We start from the raw sequence: 26,776 nt of genomic DNA, 5'->3' as shown, positions 1-26,776 counted from the left end.
AAGGTAGTAAAGACTCATTCTGGGCAAAATAGTTCTTCATAATTAATGCCATGACTACATCTTAACATCACTTAACTTCTGGAACGGTATTTAGTAATAGCCAAATAAACAGATATTTACTGTCAGTTCAGAAAGCAGCACAAAATCCATTAAAATAATCAGAGAAATAAAACAAATACATCTTAATTAGATATGTGAATTCTAATGGATGGGTTTGATCACTGTTTATTAATGTGATGACATTACCAAGTCATTCTCTGTCAGAAAAATTACATCCATTCCATTAGGGTAAATTCTGTTTCAAAGGCTTCCTAAGAAAAAGAATAGATGTAATATAAAACTAAATACCTACCAGTACTATAGCAAAGTATTAAAACAAATAGCCAACAGATCATATTTTACTTATAGTGCCCTCCCAGTGTATAGCTGATGACTAAGGGAATGTGTGAGGAAGCAGGAAAAAGAAGAACAGTTATTTTAACAAACATCTCCACCAACACATTAAAAAAGACTCATTTCCCTCTGCCCCCTTACCACAAAGCGTGAGCAACTAGCTGCTGGAGACACCAAGATTACCCAAACTAGGTATGTAAACCAGACAAGACTTCTTCTTTGGTTTTGGGTTCTGGTTTGAGTTTTGGTTTTTGTAGTGATGGCGTTGTTTTTTGGGGTTTGTTTTGTTTTTAAGGTGGTTTTAGTGTTTATTAAAAAAAACAATAAATCCAACAATGTAAGAACCTGCTTATACCCATTCAGGCACCACCATAGGAGATTACTTCAGTGGTCACCGTACAAGGCGGAAGACTGGACGCTAACGAAGCAGCATGGAGGGGTGTTTGATTGAGAACCACCTTAAGTGCCTACCTCATTTAAACCTGGGCAAACAGCGCGCTCTTACATTTCTGATCAACAAGTCTAGGCCATACTGACTGTTTCCTTGCATAAATCTGAACACAGCCCAGAGTTTGGAGTTCAATTACTTTTATTTACAATACATCCGTGTTTTCTTCTTTGCTTATGATTAAAAATTACTAATCAGACAGATCAGAACTGTTGATTAATGCACTTCCTAATTACAAACAATTCTGTAGATGGCATAATTGCTTTAAAATGCACTTCTTGATTAGTACAAAAACATGAATAAAAGTTTTTGTCTAACAAGGGAAAAAAAACCTGACAGCTTAACAACCCCCTCAGCATCACTATACCTGTTCTGGCATCCTATTGCAAACCGAATCATTAGCATTCTGAACCCTAGTGAAATATAGCAACCAGAAATCGCTCTAGTTTAATGTCTTTCTGGTTGGAAAATTCTGTTATGATTTTCAGGAGGTATACTTCATCTTTAGAACAGTTAGATACTATTTTGGATTACTGATGTTGAAAGTGGAACAACTAGAACTAATCTAGAATCCTGCATTGCTTCATCTTTTGTACTGTAAGTTTTAATTATTCTGCTATTTTATTACACTTCCAAAACAAAAATGAGCCTTGGGCAGAAGGATTGGAGAAGATGTTTATATCTCATAATACATTCTGGATAGCAATATGTGGGGTGTGCATATCAAGTGTTTTGTTGTAGGGCTTTCTTCCCCACCGTAAATGAGCTCCGTGATGCATTTGTTACTTCTCCAAGCTGATTGCTAATCATCCACAGATATTAATATCCTGCCAGTCCCTGTGCTTTTGAAGAGTTTTCTTTGGTTTTTGGGGGGTTTGGGGGGATTTTTTTATTTAAACAAGTTGATTGCCATTTTCAAGCACCTACCAAGAAGTAAACCCAAGATGAGTCAATATTGTCAAAGAGTTATTCTGATCAGTAAGTTTTTTAAAAATTGCAACATTTTAAATATAAAATTAAAATTATAAAAGAAGATGAATCCTAAAACATGTCAGCTATCCTGGGTAAAGAGCAAAAGCTCTGTGAAGATACTGACAAGTAAAGTAACACTCCATGTGTTACTTTTTCTAAAGAAACAAGCATATACTTTTGATCATTTTACACATGACCTAAATTAATTCTTATTCTGATTATTTTAATTACTTCAGTAAAACCTAGAAGTAGCAGTGTTTAAGTTTTGTGTCAGAGTTCACATTCATGTTTCCCAATGTAGATGTACTACTTCACCTGTAAGTTACAAAGTTATTTTAATTGACTTTGTAAATCATGTCAAAGAACTCAAACTTAAGTAAGAAAAGCTACTTTAAGTTATCATAAACCCATTCCTTTTTCTCAGATAGATCAGTCTTCCATAAAAATGTAATTACAAAGGATTTTATTTGGAATTTGCTCTTAGTTAAAGTGTGAGAGATCATCATTAAGGCCTTCCTAATAAACAAGCGCTTTCTAATTAAAATTGTCTATAAAGTTTCACAGTTCTCTCCCTTTTTACCACTCACATTACCATCTCTGAGATTACCTCAGAGGAGACTATGACATGTCTTTCAAAGGGTGATCAGATATTGGAACAGGCTTCCCGGGGAAGTGTTCAAAAACCGTGTAGATGAGGCCCTCAGTGACATGGTTTAGTGTTGGACTTGGCAGTCCTGGGGTAAAGGTTGGACTTGATGATCTTAAAGGTCTTTTCCAACCTAGTTGATTCTGTGATTCTCTTTCCTTTCACGGATAGGACATGCAATGTCCTTCAAACACTCCCCAGAGTTGCTATGCCTCATATGACTTCAAGATGGAGTTAAACTCCATCTCAAGTGCTACAACACAAAATATTTCCTCTAAGCATGTAAGGGCTTTTGTTGTTCTTTTATTTGTATTTTATGTCTGTGCACACAAAATTTCTATACAGACACACTTATTTTTCTTCCCTACAAAGCAAGCTAAGATTTCTGCAGGATAGGTCAAACTCAACACAAGTGACAAATTTACTGACTGGAAAGAAGGTGTGGCGTGTTTTGTTGAGACATAAGCTTTAAATGGGCTGGAATAAGATACAGACAAAAGTCTTATTTTAAAATCCAAACATTCATCAGCATGTCAGCAGCCCAAATTACAATATGCAGTGTTAACTGAAATAAAGTTGTCAGAGGATGCTTAGATGAAAGGTGGATGCGATGGAAATAAATGAACTTCAAATAAATACAACAGTCTCAATTGTAGTTCAAAAGCCCTTACAGCCTCAAATGAAGATTTATGAACTAATAAACTAAAGCCATTCTTTTGTTCTTCAAGGCTGCACTGTAAACCTGAGAGACTGAAACTACAGTCTTGTAAGTAGATAAGAGTATTGATAATCTCTTTGCAAGCTATCTTATATTTCAAAAGTCAGTGTATTATAACAAGTTTCACATTGAAGTAGGTAGCAATGTCACAAAGAATAGCAGCCACGTTGAGGCTGGTAACTGCTGTCTGAAGAATAGGGCCTGCCTACCATTTTCCTTCTGTTAGACTTTTGGGTTCATGGTGTCTGGTACGTCCTCCAGGGCTCAGCCATTCACTATTTGTATGGTTACAGCAATATGAAACTCTATCGTACTTTCTTCACTCAAAGAGAAGTTGGCTTTTGAGGAAAGGTGTTTTTCTTTTAACCTTTAACAATAAAGGCTTGTCTTCTCTTTGATGCACAGGTGAGTGATTTCCCATGTTTATAAAAAGCCCCAGAAGTTTCCAGTGGAACTACAGCCCTCAGCAGCTACAGTGCTAATTCTTTGCAATTCAAATCACAAATACACACACACATACACACTTAAACAACACTTAGCATAAAATGTTGTAGTCCTGTGAGTAAATGCCACTCGCAGGCCAACTCAGTTAAAAAACAACCACTGGCCTATTAGGATTTTAACCATTATTCCTTGAGTTAAAATCCACTATCTGAAACCAACTATCAGTGCCTATAAATTAGCTTTCAGTCAAGTTTTACATGTTATTAGAACTGATAATTGACACTTGATGTAACACCACCCATCCCTTCAGTGGAACCTTGCTACCAGACCTCCTAGGACTTCAAAGGCAGAGAAGACATTACGTTTTAGCTTGATCTCCATCTTCCTTGTGGCAGAAAATGTAAGTATCTATGGTAATTAGATGTTTCTAGTTACTATCTCATCCTACAACCTGTTTCGGCTCAGTGTGAGTGGAAGAAAATGTTTTAACAACCAGTATTAACAACATCATTATTAACAATGGTTTAACAGCGTCATTTTACTGATGAAAAGATAGAAACGACAAAATGAAAAGAAGAAAGGAAAAAAGAAGAAGATGTAAAAGAATTAAGCTGTCTCCAAATCCTATGTATACTTCCAAATTTTAAAGTGTAGTCTGTCGGCCTGGTACTGCTGCAAAGGCGAATAAAAGGAATAACAAGCTATAGACAGGGAGGGAGGTTTTAGTTTTAATAATTTCTGCATACTAACCTATTCTTAAAAACTATCAACAATTTTAAAATTTATTTATTAATGAAATAATTAAAAGTATTTTAAATAAATTACTAAGCTCAAGGCATAATTCCTTGGAACAGCATTTATGCAGAGCTTGGATGACACTTCTTCTGCTGGCTCTGCACATTTCATGCTCAAGGTGAAGATGAATCAGCTTCAAGTGGAGGCACTCCCCAACATGTCAGTTGGTCTGATGAGGAGATGTCTGTCCTGACCCATACCTTATGGTCATTTCACCCCTGCATGAAACACAGAGTTCTTGTACAAGCACAACCCAAGCTTCAGCTTGGATTTACAGTGCCTGTTTCCTCCCTTGTCTAAGGGACGAAAACTTCAATAATGTCAACAATTTTGTTTACCAAAAATAAAAGATAAAGAAGGATTCTAAGTCTTGAATCGATCGCTGCCACCACTGAATTGTTCTCATCCATTTTCTGAGACTCACGTCCAAACAGAGCAAGATAAACATTCACCGTCTTCCATTAAGCACCACTCTCAATGCTAGCAGTCAAATGCCCTGCAAGATAAAAGGCACTATAATAACAGCAAAACATCACAAGCTATACAGACAAAGCAAAACCAAAAACAGTTTTCAGCCATCTCATGCCCTGGCCTACATGACATCATACAGTTGCTTTTTAGCTTTGCGAAGCCCAATTACCTTTTTTTTACCCCTCCAAGTTTATACATTTCCTCCATAAATAGAGAAGAAACATTCAGCATCAAAATACTCTGCAGTGGGAGTTTAACACACAGAAGAAAAACAAATCTCCCCAAAAAACCCTACACCACACATGCTAAAGGTACATTCCTGCTTTCCTGTCTTTCATTCTCTTTAAGCCTGAATCATTACCCACAGCTTTAGTAAAACAATAAAAAATAACCAGGTGCCAAAATGAAGCAAGACTGCAGCATACCACAAATGGCTCTTCCTAGATGAGGTGCTCCTTTTCCTACTTTCCTGTTACTTTTGTTAAAAACATTTTATTAGACCTAATTCTTTCTCTCCCAGGCAGCCAGTAGCTCTGTCAGGGCTTTTGATAGGTAACATTATCAAAGTTTATTTCAGGAAGGACAAGGTGTTTGCCTACATGAAATAGCTGCAGCTTAGCTTAATAAATTACTGGGAGACAGTATTTTAAGCCACAGATATCTTCCTCAGGTCTGTTAGGTTTTAAAAGTCTCAAAATATCTAAAAAAACCCCCATACTATTATATAAATCACTGCAGAAAAACTTCAGTAGTGTTTATTTAGTAATTTGGGGGTTTTCTTTTTTTTTTTAGTTTTGTTGAACAGGGAAGCATCTCACTTTAATTTCAGTATGGATTTTAGATAGCTGAACACAAGGGAGAAGTTATTCGACAACAAACACTGGCTTCAGAAGAACAGCAGCCGAAGATGTAAACCCCACCCCCAGTTTCACCAAACAGGAGTTACTCAACACTGGCAAAGCTGTCCATGGTATCAGTAAAGAGGAATCAAGCACATACTCTAAGATTAGCACTCTGTTAAACAAGGCCTGATAGTACTTGCTTGCTCCGACACATATTTACAACGAATATGTCACTGTGTTTGTTACATGCTTCAACAGTGAGAAAAGTCTAAGCAGAAAATTGTTTGAAATTGGATTCAAATGCAGAGTCCATTACCAACCCTGCAAGGAATTCAAAAGATGGCTTTCAGAAAGTCATTTAAACTAGGATTAAACAAATAGCAATTGATTTTGAGTGCCCCATTTGAGTGCAGAACTCAATAGACAGGTGGATCTGATTCTCACAGGAGTTGACATCCATGACATAGATGGAGCAGAGAGATCACACCCTGAAGTTGAGGCATTAGACTTCATTGTTTGTCAGGCTCTCAGATGTCATATAAAACTTACAAATAAAATTGGAAGTGCAGAACATTATTATAAAGAATGCCCAGTCATTTTGAGATATCTGTGACAAGAGATCTCTATATTACAGTTTTCCCCAAGTGAAGCAACAGCAGGTATGACGATCCAGTTCAGTAGTTTTAAAGTGATCATCAAAGATGACTTTTTAATGTCATCACATTAAACAAAGAAAATTTCTAGATTTCCCCTGTCCAAAGAAAAATGCAGTCTTACAAAGTAATTTAGGGTTACTTGTTCCCACATATCCCTGCTCAGGTCCACCTTCTGTACCCTCTGCTTCTCAGTTATCTTGTTCCTCCTCTATAATGGCAAGTGCCAGAAAGATGGGGTCATTCATTTAGATCATGGGAAACGCAACTTTTCCAACACCCCAAATAATAAAAAAAAAACAAAACACAGAGGTCCAACTGCAAAGGAAGCCCTGACCATACCAGTAAGGGGCACGTACAACATGAATACAATAACAAACACAAAAGCGTTAACCGCTGAACTCCAAGTCTCTAATGAAAAATGAATGTGTCTTTTAGAAACAAAACTCCCATTGATTTTAAGCCTGTCCACTAACAATTATTCATGGATTTCAAGTCCAACTAAAACACAGATGCAGTAGAGCTTCTGCTTAAAAGGTCACTAGATATTGTTGATATTCCTAGCACGGTAAACATTTAGTATTTGCACAACGAGGTAATTTAAAAGTATGGCACATACAAGTTTTTTTTCTGATAACAAAGACTGGAAACTGAAATTTTGTTGATAAAAAGCTATTTATTTATACATCCTGTTTCTTCTGTTGTGCACTGGTCCAAAGCAAAGAATCCCAGTTCTTAGCTGCTACGTACTGAGGCAAATGAAAGACCAACAGACAGACGAGACTTTGGCCATTTATACCCTGTGAGCACACTCAATATTGGTCACCTGAAATCAGAAATTTTATGGACTGACATTTGACAGTGCACAGGCAAGAACTTTTTATTTTCCTCCATCTTTCTGAATACATATTTGGGTTTACAATGAACTGTATCAAGGCATAAAATGTGGAGCTCCCCCTGAAATCAGCATTTTGCACCACCAGTGCTGACATGCCTAGTGTTCTACACTAATGCCTGGATCAATAACATGGTCAGAATACATTATAGAAGGGAATACTAGATTCACTTTACTTCTATGCATGAATGTACTGATGTAATCATTTATAAGTTATTAGTCTCTCTATGTATTGCACTGGGAAGAATATAAAAAAAAAAAAAAAAGTCAAAAAAGTCAAGATTCTTCACCGATGCAGTAATGCTGGGGAAGACGTTTGGGAATACCAAACTGGGAAAGTGTGATACCCCAAATGTAATGCAAACTACTTCTTTCAAGATAAGTGCCACATCAGTGCCTTTTAACAGACAAGATTTAACAGGATAATAAGCATACTCTGCTCTACTAGAAACAGTTACATGTAGATTTGCAACAAGGAGAAACAATCATATCCCTTCCCTTCCCAACCACATAAGAAGGGAAAATCAATCCTGACTGCTACTAGCCCCTTGTCTAGAAAGTTACTACTTACAATGCGGCTCCATAGCAGCATCTAAAAAAAGGCTTCCAGCTTCCTGCTCTTCTCCCTGCCCTTGGCCATGCAGTCATGCCTCTTCCTTTGCACTGGCACTCACACTTAAATGAGTAGGTTATGACCAAGTCCAGTGATCTGAGCCAGCCAAAATAATTACTATTTTTCCTCTCCTGGATCCACTTTCTCTTGGCTCAGTTCCTTGAACTGACTTGCCATCTGGTCATACAAGAACAAGAAATGGCATAAGAGGGGGCAGGACCACAAAGTCCGGCAAGAAAGGGAGGAGGGAAGGTTTGACAGCAGTCCAAGCTGAGCTACTGTAGGTTGGCACTCTCCCTACTCTGGTGGAGGATGTCTCCTTCTAGATACCACATCACAAGAAAACTATAGCATACAATACAGTTTATTACTTACAAGGAGACAAATTCTGCCACTGGACAAATACATACCAATCCTGGTATAACTGGAGGAAGTCACTTCTAAAACAAATATTTAATAAATTTGGTGTGATGTCTGTTAATAACCAAACCATATGACCTCTGCCTGCTGTAACTATTTATAGTCAACTAAATTCACACCAGAAACAGAACATTCATTATTAGTATCTGGATTTCAGTGGATAAGACAATGAACTCCCACAGATTTGTACCATTTGGTACAGTTTTTCCGATGACACGCTGTCAGAATGAAGCTATGAAAAGCTTGTTTTAAATGTATGTCTCGTTTCTCAGGTATAGCAAATTATTTAAATAGTCATCCATAAAACAACAAAGTACATTCTTCTTCTGAATGTTTCAAAAAGAACCTGTAATACAGTAAGCAGGAACTTACTAGTACTAATATTTTAAATCCTCCTCATATTAGAAGTCTGATCTATAAAAGCAATCCATGTTGCTCAGCTTTTAGCAGACTGATAAGAGTAAATTTCCTTCTCTCTACTGCTGTTATCTCGTGTTTATTGCTGTCTTGTTTGCTGTCACTTTTCTTGAAGAAAGAGTTAACCCTGCCTCTAACTGTGAGCTTTCTCTAGCTAAAGAAAGATAAAGCGGGATTTAAAGACCATTTGCAACTAGCTTCATAATACACTAAAAGGTCACTTGCTTGTTCAACTAATTCTGACTTTAAGTTCAACGGCTATTTTAAAGACACTGATCTTCAAACTACTTTTATTTACAGAACAAAGAAAATAAGCCCAGATTTTAAAACAAATCCCAGCAAATGCCATATAAATTTCTAACTTACCATGTTCTTCAGTTAATGGTAGTAGTTCTGGTTACCTAAAAATATTTAAAAGATACTTTAAAATTGCAAAAATTAGACTTTTCTTATCAACATAGAGAGAGATGGACCATTCTCATGATGAGAAAATATGGGAAACCAAAATAAATAGCTACGTCTGAATATCATTTCCCCTTTTCAGTCCACATCAGGTATTTCCTTTATTATCATTAGATAAAAAGAGTAGCCGATTGTAATATATCTTAATATTGCCAGGAGAACTGGATAACAACTTCACCCTGCAAGCTGTGCATGCATAATTTAAATTAGGAGATTAATTTAACATTCCTCCGGTCTAAAAAAAAATAATCACAACACAATTTGAGAGTTAAGAGTTACATTCAACTACTGTTCAGGCAGTTATGCCTACCTTTGAGATTGTGTTTCTAACCTGGAGGCATTATTAAAGCTTGTTTCTGGGGAAATTCACTACTGGAGGAATTAACTTCTTTCTTCTTTTGGTTGGACCCCAGGTCTTTTAAGATCAACAAATTTATTTTCTCAATTTATATAAATTACCTACTGAAATTTTATCGTCAGAGTTGTGGAAGAGAAAGAAGAAGCGATACAAAGTCTGCATCAACGCAGGAACCTGACATCCTGGTTTGTGTAGTTTCATAGAAAAGAGTCAGGCTGCAGTGTCTTGTTTTCATTACATACATTTATGTATGTTCATTAGAGATAAATATACACAGATACCAAAATCTTATATAACACTATTACAGCTACACAGGGACTCCACATTCAAAACAGTATGTAAATGCATCTAGTCAAGTATTTCTGACCTATTTTGTTGAGTATATTTTTACATATATAATTGGGCCACGTTCTACTAATATCATGCTTTCCTCTTCAACTCATTTTTATTCATGCATTTTATCACATTTCAACAGCTTCTGTTAATCCTATTCTCCGTCATATTTGGATTAGAGCACTGTAGAACTTTAACATCATTTTAGCTGACAGATAGGATTTCTGACAACCCTAAAGATGTGGGCGGAAAAGGCTGCAGAGTGAAATGTTTTTCTTCATGTGCACCTATTAGTTACAGTCCCAGGCTGCATTAAGAGACCTGCAAACAAAGCTCCAGATTCAAAAAGTGTTCGAAGAAAATGCTCCAGTCCTTTTTATGATTAATATTTGTAATCCAACTATTAAATAATTCACAAAGAGCACTCACTTTCAGGCTGCTAGGTGGGTCAACACACCTGGAAGCAATAGCTATTTACATAATACAGATGAAACCCTTGAAGAGAGGTGCTAGGATTTATAAATCATTTTTATGGTAACTGTAACAGCTATTTTGCAAATACCTCCCTTTCACAGTTCCCTCTTTAAGAAACCCCCTTCCTAGACCTCTGTCTGTGAGCGTTCCCTTTCCACAGCATTTTGAAAGTAAAACGATTAAGTGGTAGTCAAATTGTCTCCTCAAATCAATGACACAATGAGGTCAGGGGGGATTGTACTTCCATGGGAATATAGCAGGTTGAATGTTTCCTGCATACTCTACAGTTGTGCATATAATTTGTCTATATTTATCACAACCTTCTTCTCCCCCAAACTTAGATTAAAATAATGCTACGGTTGCTAAGGTAAGTATTCTAACGTTAAGAAAAGACAGAAGTGAAATTGCTAGTGCAAAGTTAATTCAGCCCCCTAGTTCAACACAGAGTTTAATTTTTTTTTTAAGCCTCTACTATTTTTCTCCACAGGATCCTGCTTCATTTAGTGCACAGGATGCTCTGGGGATTAATTTGGGTTATGTAGTGAAGGAGATTGTCAGTAGAATTCCAGCTTCATTTGCTGCAGTAATAGGAAACTGTAGTAAATGAAGCAGAGGAGTGCCTCTATCCCTTCCTTTCCCCCACTCACTCCCAGATCCCTTTTCTTTCCTATTTTCCTGACTCACGTTTGCTGCCTCCAAGAGTTAACGCCTCTGACTAGACACTTCACCTCTTCCCTACAACTTCTCATTGCCAAGAATGGCATCTGCCTCCAGCTTGGTGCCATCACCTGAAGGTGACAGGTATAGGCTCCCTCTAACACACTGTCTGGGTAGCTGCAGAGAAAGCACAAGCTTAGGAGAAATGGGATATGCAGGCTCACTAGTCAAGATGAAGTGCTTTGACAAGTTACCATCAGATCCTGAGATAACTAATATACAAACAGTAAGACAGACTGGCTACTACCCATTTTGGTGGGACACAGCTCTGAGTATTTTCTCATTGTTTTCCTCCAGATGCTTTGCCATTGAGTTCATGCAGTTCATTAATTCAGCCTTGCTGGACATATTTATTAGAAATATTTCAAAATTCTTACTAACTCTATGCTATTTTAATAAACTTATTCATATTGGAATAACTATTTCAACTTTCATTTATCGACAGGTCACATCAAAAGCCTCTGAATCAATAAATGCTAGGAAGTAGCTATAGTCCAATGACAATTTTATATACGACCACACCAGAACAACTGGATACAGCTTTTACTTAAGTAACTAATTACCACTAGTAATATATTAAGCTTTTCAGTTGTTACTCGATTTGAACCTATCACATCAAGAAAACTAAATCAGCCAGCAGCCTTTTTTATGTGCCCAGATGAAACCCCAAGTTTATCAGGGTGTAGGTGGCAACGACAGAAGCGTGAAGTCATTACTGAGCATTAGAATCACAAACAGATCAATATGCAATTGTGGGAGTGAACAGCACACACAGTGACTCCTATTAATTGAAGTCAGTTTAGCTGAAACTCTCATGTGATGCACCTCGGTCATATACCTCGGAGCTGTATGCTGCTAGAGCAGTGGTCAGGAAGAGCAGCTGCCTAGTCTGAAAAATCAATTAATTTTTATTCCTTGCACTCAGATTCTGGATTAGCAAAAGCACATACTATAGCTCTATCCTTACATTTCTAATCCTATTCTACATACGTTTCACATTCAGACTACAGCATGACAATTGTAATATAGTTGGGGTCTTTTTCCCTGAAACACAACTCCATGAACCATGACTATGTGACATTTCACCATGTCATAGCATTTCTAGTCTGCAAATCAAAAAGCAGATAAACATTTAAAGTAACTTGTAAAACATTTTTTTTTTTCATATTTTAGGTCTAATTCCTGATTTTCTAATACCTATGACAAATTTTCTTAAAGTAGCTCATGAAAAATCAGCTCAACTTTCTCCATTATACTCAACACATTCTCCTACATGCAGTTAACTTCTGGAAACAATGAGGAATACTTCATTAACGATCAAGGATTAAGAAGAAGTAAATGCCATGCACACGGGTATATCTCTATGCTTGTTATAAGAGAATGTTACAAATCTTCTAAGAATTTTTAAACTACCTACCAAAGTCCCAGTAAAACTACCAAGCTGTTTGGATTAGTCTGTTGAGACTGTTCTTCCCAAAGATCAAAAGATAAATTGTAAGTTTCAGATATCTTCACAATCATTCCCACACCACAAAACTAACCCATATTTTAAGGCTGTATTAGGATATTTCATAATGGAGATACGTTTTCACACAGGAAAAAAAAACCCCAAAACCAAAGTGTTTTCAGTATTAACTTTATCACTTCACCAATATTTCTGCATAATAAGGTTTACAGCACTGCAGCTTTTACATCCCTGCTGAGTGGTAGCCTCAGGGAATGCCACGTTCCTCACTGTCACATCATGTGCTGATTTCCTTACTCATCACATACGCAGTACACTTGCTACATCCATTCTCAAGGCCCACATGTTTGCACAGTGTTGAGCAGCCCCAGTGTTGGTTCAGATGCCACTCTGGCATACCTATATTTTAAACTCGTGCTCCTCAGGTTTGTGGGTCCTTTATTTACCTGCTCACATGTAATACTGTTTTTTACTCAACTTGAAAACTACAACATCCTTTCAAGCAATGCTATCAATTAATCAGATACTTAATTTCTTTTACATGTCTTCATTCCTCCCTCTTAGTGTTTCAGGTTCTAAAACTAAAAATCACCATTTTCAGTTTCCCTTTCTAATACAGCATTTAGCCAATGAAATACTCACACTAACTCTATTCCCTATATTAATCTTATTTTGTGAAATCTTCCTGGAAAGAAACTGCACAGAGCAAATTCATAATAGCAAGAAACTGAGGTAAGAAGTTGAAATCATGTATACGTACTTTTAGAAAGTGATAGTCATACACCAATGACATATTCTGCTTTTATAAAGTTAAATTTGCAAATTTACATCCTAATCTGACTGACTGAAACAATTTTTCACCTTATTTAATATTACATAAGTCTCAAGCACAGTAAAGAGGCTTCTTTCTAGAGCACAGTCTAGAGAGATTTATTAAATCTGTAGGGTTTAAGTAGCTCATAAAAACAAGACAGCAAAGCTAGATATTGAACATCTCAAATTACGAGCAACACAATGAGAAGCAACAAATGTCACCAGCACTGCTGACTGCTAAATTATGATATTCCACAGTTTTAACCACCTTTTTTTGCATACTGTGTGATAGACTTACATTGGCTAAAGTTTCCAAGCTCTATTAAAATAAATGTATACCTGTAATGTACTTCTTTCTGAAGAGAAGACAGGGAATATACTTAACTCAACTCTTTCTTATTCACACTGCAGTTCCAAAGTTCATCTTAAATCCCAGTTCAATTTACTTCAGCCTTCTTTGGTAGGTTTCTGACAGCTCTCTTTGGTCTACATGCTCAAACAGCCAAGTCTTAGAGATACTTAACTTCTACTGAGAATTATTCTTTACAGAAACAAATATGCACAACAGATTCTTTTTGCTTGCTTGCTCTTCTAATGTCTTTCAGTTTCTTCATTAAAATATCCTTAAGGCCACAGACGATTTCTAATGTTGCACATAACCACTTCAGAAATTGATGGCAGGTCAGGAATGCAATTCCCAATCTCCTTACCATCTACATCTTTCAGTTAAGCTCTGTATCTATCAAAATTTCTGAATACATCAAAACTGCTTCTGGTATTTCTACTCTCTTGGGATACCTATCCTAAGCATTCATTTACCTATCTCTCTCCCGACGGTATGCTAGGGGTAGGCTTTGAGCATCTGCAGTGCTCACCTGTAGGCGGCAATATTAGGAAAATAAAAGGAATCTATCTCCCATTTTAATTAATAACCTAACAACTAGTTACCACTTATATATTTTATCCAGTGTCTTAAAAACTTAAAAAAATATTAAAGAAATAATCCTAAGAACAAGACTGGAAAGCCACGTATCTTCATTCTGAACTCTTTCTGGGACAGAACTTGAAAGAACAGATCACCACATGACCAATATTCAACACTATCTGTTCCTTCCCTGAGGAAACAAAAGCAGACAAAGGTATCTTTATGGAAATGACACATGCACGCTTATTTTCAGAAGAGGGTTCAAGGCTGCTGAAATCCAAGTCATCACGGACGCTTGCAGGCAGCTCAAAGATAAGAGCTAGATGTAGCACCAAGACAGAAGCATTTTTACAGCATTTTGCAGCATTGAGAATTCCCATTCCAGCTTTTAGAAAACCTGCTCCAAGATGCCCAACTTGTCGTATACGGAGTTAAGGTTCCTGTGCCAAGTTTCTAAATTCTATACTAGATAACAGGTAATGACAAGATAATTACGATCTTTCAGCATCACAGAGACTAAGTAACCTGGGCATAAGGTTAAACAAATAGCAACCACCCCAGCCATCAACTGTCCACACATCTTACTATTTGATTGCTTACTGTGCTGTCAGGGTGCAGGGTCCTGTGAGGGGCTGCCTGGTTCTTTTAATGTTTTCCTCGACTATTACGAGGCATTACCGTAAAGTCTTTCACTATCATGGGAAGTTATCACTTAAATCTTTGGAACTATTTTCTGAAGTGTGCTTGCTATGACTAGGAACAAAAGCCTAAGAACTTATGTTTGTTTGGGGATCATCTAGGGAAAAAAAGTTTGTTGCACAGTTATTCCTCCAAATTCACCTGAGATCTCACACCTGAGATCTGACCATCTTCCCCTAAAGCTCCACCAACAGAACTGTCAAAAAAAAAGTTTCATCAGTATGTGTTGATGTGGAGAAGAGCTTGGAAATTTGTGCTTGGGAAGGAAACAGCAAGTGATGGGCAATAACTCTTCATAGGCTTCTTTGGGTTTTTTGGTGTTTGACACTGGCATTGTAATAACCAATTTGTAGGCTTTGTAGTGGCTTCTTTACATGTCACTTTACTGTGTTTCATTAAAAGAACATCTTATTTGCATAAAAGACTAATTTTGCAGCTCTAAAGCATTAGTTATTCTAGCCATTCTGTTCTAACTTAACTGACGGACAGCTAATACAGGTAATTTGAACAGAACAGTTACACATGTTCACACCATCTTAAGGATACAAAATATCCAGTATTTGCACACATACTTACATACACATACTTCCATATTCACCCTGAAGTCTGTACATCCATAAAAACTTTATAATCAAAGGCTCTTCTCTGAAGAACTGGAGAGGCTATTTACATGCATAATACTTAAATGATCAGTACTACCCAAGTAACTACCCAAGACAATACTTCAAGGACACTCCTGAAGCATCCTGGCTAAATGATGCTTTTTTAGCATCTCTGAGTTCTCTCCTGCAAATATAGAATGACAGAGAGTATTTTAGGGCTCCTAAAAATAGGAAAGATATGCCCAGGGTCAGAAAAAGCACAACCATGCCAGGCTAAAAGCATTATTACTGACAAACATGTGCAAGCTCTGCAATACCAATGTATACTGTACATAGAACTACCTAGTTATGTGCACACATCCAACTCAGCTAAAATAGTAACACTATTACTTAAATATGTGGGATTCACAGTACCGTATATGCAGTCAGAGAAAGAGAAGAAGCATGAGCAAGAGATTTCTGCCAAGATTTTATGCAAGTTTCAGAAATCTGTTTTGGACACCAGTAGGTACCCTGCTTCCAAGACCTTGAGAAAAAAATGCTTAATGGTCTCTCTGGTCTCTCTGGATCCCATTAAGTGATCACGTAAACAGCAGGGCACTGAAAGGTACTCAACAGAAACCTCTTAGTAACATTTTATGTCACCATGCAGTTTGTGTTCTATTTGTTCCTTAGGAGACTTAGAAATTAATTCAGATTTGCAGAATCAAAATATCATACATGAGAATCTGTGCCTGAATACTAATTAGAGTACATATCAGCTACAAGTATGCATAAAGACAAAATTACACAACACAAAACACGTATGCTGATGACAAAGTAAGCATTATGGACATGCTATTCATCTTCATTCAATAGTGTTCTGTGTCAGTGAGTAAGTAGAAACCTTAGTCCATTTTTTAGACCACTCTGCGTAGACGTTTCCAAGCTATGATTAGACAAAGTAAAACAGACACTAAAGTTTGGAAGACTGATCAGATTGGAACAAAGCATCAGATACAGTAGAATGGTCATACTACAACTAGTACTAATTGAACCCAATTAATTTGAGTTTTACCTTTATTCAAAGCCATCTCCAGTTTCATGCTTTAAGACACTATACCCAAAGGGTAAGAGGCATAAGAAACTCAGTGAGCAATATTTATACCACAAAAACCAGAATCGAAACATACATGTAAATTAGGAAAAAGAAAGTACCTTATTGCCTTTATTTCTCTACCCAGTTATACTTTCAGTAAAATTCTCCACAAAGCCTTTTATCATGAAAACTACCCTCAAGTAACTCTTCTTGCTGAACACAAGTCAATACCCTCTACTTGTTTTCACAGACAGAAGACTAGAAAAAATCTTGACGAATGTTTACTTAAACAAACTTTAAAAATTCCATTTAACTTTTTACCCCTTAACTGGTGGGAATTAATGAACCTTTTTGATGCAGACATTGTATGTGCCTAGGCCAACAGTCACTACTTTGGCTCCCACTGTAAGCAACAGTGAAAGAGCTCCAGCATTAAAGGATGATTCCTCATCCTAAAATAGCTATGTAAAATGGGGAAGTATCCCTTCTTCTCTGTCTCTTAACGATAGAAAGTCACACCCTTAACAGCCTGGACTACATAGCTACCTCTAGGATGGCTAAGTCAAGTGACACGGAGTATATGCCAAAATTTATAGTAATATTTTGACACACATCTACTCAGTGCATACTGAGAAGATGAAGGGCTTGGTGCCAACTTGAAAGAACTAAAAGCCACTGTACTGGTCTAGCTAAGTGTGGTTTACCTATTAATCATGTTACACAGTACAGCTATGCTTATCTTGAAGACCTTGCATGGGATGCATCTCACCATTACCTAGGATATCCTGGATGGGGAACATAGGCTTCCTGTAACACAGGATCAGACTTGCCATCTGGCAACTTTCTCTATAGTCATATCAGTCATGTGGACAAAGTGCCCCTATCTCATATAGTTTTCTCTACCATAGGAATAAACCTTGCCTTTGGGTCAAGCATGGATAAAGCCTGATTTTAGCAGGATGCATGCCCAGCTCCTGCTGAAAACAAGGCACTTCCAAATGTGCTTCAAGCTGGGCAGTGCTCATAGAAAATTTACAAATCTTGACCTGCTTAAACAGCAATAAGAATTTTGCTATGCAGTTTTGTCCTTCAGCCCAAAAACTGGGATATTTTCTGTCTAGTATTGACTCTCACAAGTGCTTGAGAAGGACAAGATTGTGTCCTGGTTTCAGCTGGAATAGAGTTAATTTTCTTCCTAGTAGTTGGTGCAGTGCTGTGTTTTGGATTTAGCCTGAGAATAATGTTGGTAACACACCAATGTTTTAGTTGTTGCTAAGCAGTGTTTACACCAAGTCAAGGACTTTTCAGCTCCTCACACCACCCCACCAGCGAGTAGGCTGGAGGGGTACAAAAAGTTGGGAGGGGACACAGCCAGGACAGCTGACCCTAACTGACCAAAGAAATAAACCATAACATATGATGTCATGCTCAGGACATAAAGTGTGGGGGAAAGCTGGCCAGGGCCACTGCTCAGGAAACGGTTGGGCACTGGTCAGTGGGTGGTGACCAACTGCAGTGTGCATCACTCTTTTGTATGTTCTCATTCTTGTATCATTATTTTCCCTTCCTTTTCTGTTCTATTAAACTGCCTTTATCTCAACCCATGAATTTTACTTTTATTTTTCTCCCCAATTCCCTCCCCCATCCCACTGCAGGGGCAGGGGTGTGAGCAAGCGGCTGTCTTGACACTGTTACATCCTTAGGACATTAAGCTTTTCAGCATCTATTGTAGTGAGTATCAAGCTGTTTTTCACAGTAGCATCTGTCTTAGATAATTCTTTCTCCGGCAAAAAAAAAGCTCTTCAACAACGAAATAACTGTAGTAGCACATTGACCACATCTTGAGTTTGGGCATATGTCCCAAGTAGATCTATTCTGAAAGCAATGAAGCACAGCCTAAAATTGAATGGGATAATATATCACTATCTTCGACCATGGAAGGTAACTCCTGCGCAGTTTTTTCTTATATTGCTTGCAGGAAAGTAACCTTTGAACTCCTTACATGCAATGCTAACATTGTTATTGTCAGCATAAGTGATACTTTTCTTCAAAAAATATAATCTGTTGAAAACCGAAACAGTACTGAAGAGTTTCCATGTAAAAATTGGAGATTCTATTTTGTATCAGGTTCAGTGGATATCTTGGAGCAATCAGGATATTGCTCCAAGTTCCTCTCGCAGCTTGAACACATTCCCTCCCCAGCCCCACCAATTGACTATTCCAATGAATATTACAATGAAATCAGCTCGGAGAGTCAAAATATGAAAACAGGCAGAGGAAAAAATCCTTTACGTATCTTGACATTCTTAAAATATGAACTACTTATACTTTTAGTACACCTAGGTTTTGTTCAGTTGTCAACACAAAGTATTAAGTCATTCTGCTCCTCAATAAGGATAGTTATCTTAAGGCCCAATTACTTGCATAATTGGAATTTGGAAGTTTTAATGAACTCTAGTTTGTACAATGCTGTCCATCACAAGTATGGACAAGAACAATTTAGAGGGTTATATTCTCCTTTATAATATGCAGAATTAAAAATGATTACTCATTTTGACAAAGATTGATATGTCTAAAGTGCTCAGTGTCATCAAGTGATTTGAGTAACGACTGATTTTCTGCTGCTGAACAGAAACTAAAGCTACTTAAGCAACACAAATGTGTTTCTAAATGGTTTGGGTTTTTTTTTTTCCACTAGCATTCAGTATTAAGGGGTCTGAAAAAAAACCCTGGCATTCTCTGAACTGTCTAGAACATGTGACCAATCATAATGTTTTCCACATGGGACTTCTACTTCCTTTTGCAGCTATCTGATGTGATAGCCATCTGAACTTACACACTTACAGTTATTTTTAAACACTGCTATAATACAGCAGAAATAAAACAAACTTCGATTTCCAAGTTAAAGTTTCTAAACAAATTTCAGAAAATTTAAACCACACAAAAGACTCGAGACAAAATCTTGATGCAGTAATGACTGGGTGACTAAGGTTTCAGAAGACCACACATTTGCTGATAAACCATAAAGACAAGTGCTAGAGTTCAACAGCATTACTTCGATTAAAGCAGTAAGTGTCCGCAACTGTAATTGTTTAGAAGTTAAAAAGAGTTATTTGGAAAACAAACAACAAAAAATTATACCCTTTTCATAAGCTATCCGAAATATTTCAGAGAATTCTCTTAATCTCTCTGCTACGCCTTCACAATAATAATATATCAATAACATGTTGTCTGAAGAGATTCTCAGCTTAGATAGGCAGCGTTTCTCTTATGAAAATGATCTTGCATGGTGAAAGGTTTCCTCAAGATCTCCTCCCAGCAAAATTAAGTCTACACACAGTAGCCATTTGATAGCAGTATCTCTCACTTTCATTTGAGAAGTTTGTGGGGTTTTTTTAAATAGGACTATACTTTCACTTATATAGATCACTTTAACATCAGAGGGATTTCCAGATGCTCAGAGACTCACATGCACAGATCACTGTACAGGAAGACTGCCTTATCATAAGGACTTTAGGGCTTAACCAACCACCACCATGCTTTCTGGGAGACTGCAACAGGAACACTCAGAAATCCAGATTTTAATCACTGAAGAACAGGTGATTAACCCATTGAATTGGTGAAAAACATAGGGCCAATGAGGTAATACCTAATCACTTTGTCTAAGTATTAATAACAGTTATTTTTTTACTATATATAGGAACCTCTTTAGCCTTTCCAGTACGTTAAGTGCTATTTGCCTTCTAAACAGAGCTTACTGCAAATAACTGTATTTAATTATAATTCCCATCCTTCTCCCCTCAGAGTTTTTAAAAAGTATAGGAGAAATGAGAAAGTGTAAGGGAAGAAAAGTGTAGGGGAAATGTCTGGTCAACTCAAATCCTAACACAGCCATAGGTAAAACCAATCTAAGAACTGTATTTGGGTGTTCCAAAAAAGGAGTTAGTGAGTGTTTAGGGTCTCTGCAAGAGTGACACTGTACCCTTACACAAATGGTGTTGACTTCGTATTTTCACATACCATGTCTCTTCTCTGGTGAGGACTTTTTTAAAAGTGAAAAAAATTAATTATTTACATATTTCACCTGATGTACCTGATGTTACACCAAGAACTGCTCTACCAGGGTGAAAAAAAGAAATAGTTTACTGAAACCAAAAGCTGGACAAAAAAAAGTTTAAAATGTGTTGGTACTGTGGACACATTTAGAAACTTTGATAAATTCAGTTTCATTAGAAAGGTGATACGTAGCTGCAGTTTTGAATTTCAGTTTCTAAACCCTGAAATCTACTCCTCCCACAAAAGGAAGCTGCTTCAAAGCTTTCGTATCCGGAAATGAAAGCACCAGAGTAATTGCTACAGGATGGGCTGCCGAACTGCTCTGAACTGGCTGGCATGCCCAGCACTTTGGGCTGTTTGATGAGACAGGCCTGCAGCTGAACAGGTTGATCCATGTATGTCCGCATTCTCACGTGCATTGGAGCCATTTGGAAACAAACAGCTCAATCATGAAAGAACAGATCTGAGGAAAATTTCAGCTCCCTGATAAAAAAGAAAGAAAAAAAGAGGAGACACTCACTTGTCTCCTTATTGCTCCTGTTTTAAGCATCACCAAAGATGGAAGCTTCTCTTTATCTCCTTCTGTAAGTACCCTTTTTAATAACTACATTAAGACCATCACCCATCAAAAACAAAGAGTCACTTAAATGAGGCAAGGGCTAGTGCATCATTCACCTGCTGCTGATGCCCTAGTCGGAGGCTTTGCACATCCAGCAGGCATGCAGCCTAGCAAGTTTCACTGAAGACTGCTGTCAGGTCAGCAAGACCCGCTGAGTGGTTGCTTGTATACAATTAAATTTAAGGCTCACAGCATCCTCCTCTCTCTCTCTCAATAATATCAAGAGAAACAGCAGCTGGAGGAAGGCAACAAGAAGTTAAACAAATGCTGTGCATCATCTGGGATCACATTTTGACCAAGAACTGGCCATCAAAAAGCCACACTAACAAGGTGCTATTTAGCTTGGCCAACTTCACGGCATCTCCAAGCCAGCCTGTGCCCCAGCAAGCGCCCAGGTTCTGGCTCTACCGACAACAGCTACTGAGAGCCAACTCCAGCTGCTCTGAAGTTTGGGACTCCACCTTTAATGAGCCTAATTAATTTACTTTCAACGTAGCCTGACTCCAGATTGCACTGCATTTTCCAAGTGTTTTCCATAAAGCCAGGGGGAAGAGATGCACACTCCTCTTGAGCCTTGCCATGATCCAGAGCATCCCTCCATCTCAGGAGCTGTCCAGCCCCTCTCCCGGGCCAAAGGGAAAGACCCAATGCCTGCTCCCAGGAGGGCCTAGGATAAAAAATACCAAAAGGGAAAAGACTGCAGAACACAGTATTCTAAAGGAAGATTGAACTGGGATTTGATTATTACACCCAGTCCTCAGATATAGAATTACAAGTGCTAAAAGCTTTTTTTTTTTAAAATACCTTTTTTAACATGAAGTGACATAGAAACAGATCACTGCCCTCATCAAGGTGCTTTTATTTCCTTATTCACTCCCTCAGTTTTCTAACATAAATTTTCCTCTGCTACTGACAACTTCTGCATTACTTATACAACAGCCAAAGTATAATTGGCCTCTTTCACATGAGTGAATATCGACATATATGGGGAAAAGTAGGGCAAAGAGAGAATGCAGATAAGTGACAATTTCCATATTCGTAGAGAAAACAATTGTACTCTGACAGCGTGACAGATTTTAGATGTACTGTTGTTCTGCATTTATATATAGTTGATGTCTAGCTTATAAAGGTTCATTTAGCTATAAAAACATCATGTTTAGCTGCTAACTCAAAGGAGGATAGAAATGAATGAGAAATTCTCGTGACCAAAGATGTCAACAAGACAACCATTTTGATGTGATATAATTTTTCAGAGTACTGGATTTTTCATTCTAGACCATTCTAATTTTGATTTACTTTTTACTTAACATGAAAATACAATTCCTACTATACACAGTACTGTGACAGCAATTGCCAATTCCCAGTTTTTAGAGGAAGAAAGCTTAAAATACACATCCTATTTTATTCTCCACGTTACCACCTTCTATTTTATCTTAATGTAGCAGACTTTTTTCCCCTTTTTTTCCCCACAGCACTTCATTGAAAAAAAAAATATATATTTTACACCTTGAAGCTTTAACATGACAGTGTATTCCCATATAAAGAGATGCAATGCCATGAATTTAAGGGGGTCACATATTACCAGGATCATCTGAGCAGATTTCTACTTACAAATTACACAAAGCTATTTAAACAGATTCTGCACTACAGCTCAGAAAACCGGATTTCATCTCAGTCATAAAGCACAGCAAAACTATAGCCTTGAAGTACATTAAGGTTGAAGGAGGGGTGGCTGCGTGCAGGGAGGCAAGCAGGGAAGAACCAAGCTAACTCCCAAAAGCAGTGTGCGTGTTCAGGTGTAAAACTTACTGCATTTCAGAGGGGCGAAAGCACACCCTCTAGCAACATAGGAGCTGCTGCTTTTCTTCCCTCCTCTAATAGTTTTGCTGACCAGACGAGAGGCAATACAACAAGCCTTCCCGTACTTTGCCAAGCATGATTATTTCCATCAGTACCATTCGTGCAGACCTGCTTGGTTCCCTGCATGCTTCAAGCAAGATCCAAAGCCTAGCAAAGCCGATAGAACTTTCTGTATCAGCTTTAGTATTTAGGTTTCAGAAAACATCTGAACTGACGTGACTCAAACGTCACCTATGGTAATGTAGGGTGTCTCCTTTCAGGCAAGCCCAGACTTGGACAAGAACAACTTAAACAAACTGCCCATAACTACGAATAAAATACTGTCACTCACAATACAATGGACCTTTACTTACAGTTTTACTGACAAGATGTCCATCTTTCTGTGGAGCTGAGGGTAAAGCTTTCATTACTATTAAGAATTCTACTTCAAGATATAAAATTTATTCTTTCCTGGCAGCACTGCACAGATTCTGCAGAGGGACAGATCTGCTATTCTATACAGCAAAACATTTATCTCCAAATACACTTTTTAAACCCAGACTCTTGTACAAAGTTAATGCACTACTGAGGCTGACATATTCCCCACGAATCAAATACAGCAATAACTGCAGTAGAACAAATAATTTAAGCTGGATTTTAATTGGGTACTTCCAAATACACCACCATACCCCTTCAGACCAATTTCTTTATTCACAACTGTTAAAAGCAATTTTAAGCAGTCACCACACAGTAGTTTCACACATAGACTTAATTGTCTGCTTCACAGAAAAGATGGTATTGTGATTAGCACTACTAATTTGGATTCAGAAAACACGGGTTCAGTTTTCAGCTTTGCCACAGGCTCCCCAATAAGGCCTTGGGCGTATCACTTAAGATTCAAGTGTCCCATGTCAGGTGTCTAAAAATCAGCTGATTATATCTCATCTAGTGATCCCAGACTTTTTATAGTCACTGGAAAAGAGAAGATACCTCCAGAGAGCAGCCTGCCTCACACCAAGACAAATGCCCAAGATAGGTCAAATGAATCACCTTCTGAGGATATTTAAAGTTAAATGAGATGAATCCCATCCTTAATCTCCCTCTGCCATTGATCCCCATCTGTCATATGAGATTTATGTTTCACCACATCAATAGAACACTACTTCGATTGTCTCCTACGTAATAAAAATGACTATCTGATGTGTACAGACTTCTACACTTCACAAAAAAGCTGATTCTAAAATCTTTACTGAAGTCTTCAAGACAGGCTACCTGGGTAGTCATGGTTTTGGCTTTCAGTTTGTTTTGCCCAGTTACGCTATCACGTATCAGAGTGATAGCATATCAGGACTAGATGTTCTCCTGTATTAAATTCTCACTGAAAGGGGGAGCAGAAATCTCAAATAATTACATCAACCTCCAGACAGATAAACTGGCTCCTATAGTGGGGAAGCTGATGTAGCAGAACTTTTCTAATTCCTCTATCAAAGAAACCCTCAGAAATTGCTTTCTGGCATGAAGTATCTAGGCTCTTAAGTATTACTGGAGCTGGAACTAGTTTACCTATCTCCTTTATGCCAGATAAATTCCCTCCTGGCCACATAATGCTAAAATTCAGCACCTGCAAATAATTCACGTCCCAGTTGCGATGATGGCATTATGCATAAAATAGCTTTCTTGAGTAAAAAGCCAAACAGTTTATGCAACAGATTGCTGGGAAACAGGAAACTTGTTTTCTGTTTAAAACTGATAAATTCTTAAGTTATACCAGGATGAAGGGACAGAGATTGAAAAGAGTAACTCAGCACAGCTTCTAATTAGAGCTCTACACTGAGTGTCCAAGTCCCCTAGTATGAACGGTACAGCCTTAATGACCAGCAAAACACACATGTATCTAGAAGAGTGCCTAACAGACAACCATTTGCATTTTCAGGTATGAAGTTTCCATGACACAATTAAAATCCCTTTGAAGGAGAAGGTTGATATGATTACAGCAATGAATTGTTTAATCTCTGGGGGCCTTAAATAATGGCACTTTTTCAACATTTGGGCTATTTTTTTTTTTCTTTTTTAACACAACAGTCCACATCCCTAGTCAAAGATCTGGATCCTATTATGCTAGGCACAGTATAAACACATTACAAGATATGTCAGGCCCTGTTCTAAAGAGACTGCAGAGCAAACACTGCTTCTTGCAAACACGAAGCAGCTCTTGATGAAACAGCTGTCACCAGCTACAACCCACATTCAGAATTCGCCTTGTTAAAAGGGGATGTGGAGAGGTAACCCATCACCCCTGAATCTTTTCCTTTATTCCATACCAAAAAACAACTAAATAAAAATCAAACAAACAAAAATACCCAAAAAAACCTTGCCGACAACACATTAGGATATGTGCCAAAAAAGTAAAATACTGCTTGTGATTTTTCCAATGTGTCTAGGCAAGCAAGCAGCCTACAAAACCAAAATAAGCTTAAAAGCCTAACTAGCTATTCTAAGTAATGGTGACAGTAAATTACTTTTTATGCAGCTTTCCAATTCATCTATAAGTGGTTTGAAGGAGGGGGGGGAATAAATCTAAATTTCTGGGATCTAATTCAACGCGTCTAATAAAAGGAAATATGATTCACTGAGAAATACATTAACAAGAATTCTGGTCTAAGTGAGCCAGAATTGCATGTACAGTATTAGGCCAAGTCCAATGGAAAAAGCAATGTGGCCTGAAGCAGTTGCTTTGTAACAGCAAACAAAATTTCAACATGTGTCTGTTTCAGGCTCACTCTGTGTGCCTTATCTAGGAAAAAACCCACATATTTACTACTGTTGAAACGGATAGCTATTGTACATGCTGTGACTGTATCCACCATTTGCAAGGATACTGGCCCATATGTTGAATATACTTATTGCATGTTAATCTTAGAGACTAACTTGCTGTCACTAACCAGCTAACATTGGTTCCATCTCTGCCATGCAGTGTTTATGTAGGTTGTAATCTTTGTATCTGCATCAACATGTACAGAATTTTTGACCACCACTGAACAACACACAGCCCCTCCACTCTCATACCTCTCTGCTAAGCCCATTAGCTTTAGCTCCTCCCAGTCCTACCAAAATTTCGCATACATACAGAAAACTCATACCCCCTGCAACAATAGGGCAATAGCTTTAAACTACAACAAACTTGACTAATCACAATCAATAACTTGGTGGTACTCTTTAAGAGTGGGAAAGTTCCAGTACATTTCCCCGTTCTTTTTTAAGTACTACAGCACAAGATAACCACTAATCACAGTTCTACATTATTTACAATATACCTCTCAAACTTTGTACTTAGGACTTATTCAATACAATTTTCTCTAAGACTGATTGGAGCAACGACCTTTAAGTACCTTACTAGCACTATGGCTGTAAGCAGAACAGGCTGAACCAGTATTTTTCACAATTTAAGGATACGTTCTTATATTACCTTATCTACGTAACTCCTAAGCTATTCAGAATTAGCAAAACATTTATCCCCAAAGGACCAATGAAATAGCCAATATTTGGCCTAATGGAACAAAACTATAACAATCTGAATATGCCTTCGACTAGGCTTAGTACTCATTAAAT

The 26,776-nt window shown here is 37.6% G+C and overlaps 1 protein-coding gene across 3 annotated transcripts in view; it reads right to left on the bottom strand.

Moving 5' to 3' along the window:
* SYT1 (synaptotagmin 1) overlaps nt 1-26,776 on the bottom strand; it is a 360,700-nt gene that overhangs the window by 323,777 nt on the left and 10,147 nt on the right. The window contains exon 2 of one of the 3 annotated variants that reach the window (XM_030478822.2): nt 9,094-9,128. The exons of the other annotated variants lie outside the window; for them this stretch is intronic. The gene's annotated coding sequence lies outside the window, so the exon portion shown is untranslated. The remainder of the gene's footprint in view (nt 1-9,093; nt 9,129-26,776) is intronic. 3 annotated transcript variants of the gene reach the window in all.

The sequence above is a fragment of the Strigops habroptila genome, chromosome 3, assembly GCF_004027225.2.
Source record: "Strigops habroptila isolate Jane chromosome 3, bStrHab1.2.pri, whole genome shotgun sequence".
Classification (NCBI taxonomy): domain Eukaryota; kingdom Metazoa; phylum Chordata; class Aves; order Psittaciformes; family Psittacidae; genus Strigops; species Strigops habroptila.
This window is presented reverse-complemented; position numbering and strand designations above follow the sequence as displayed.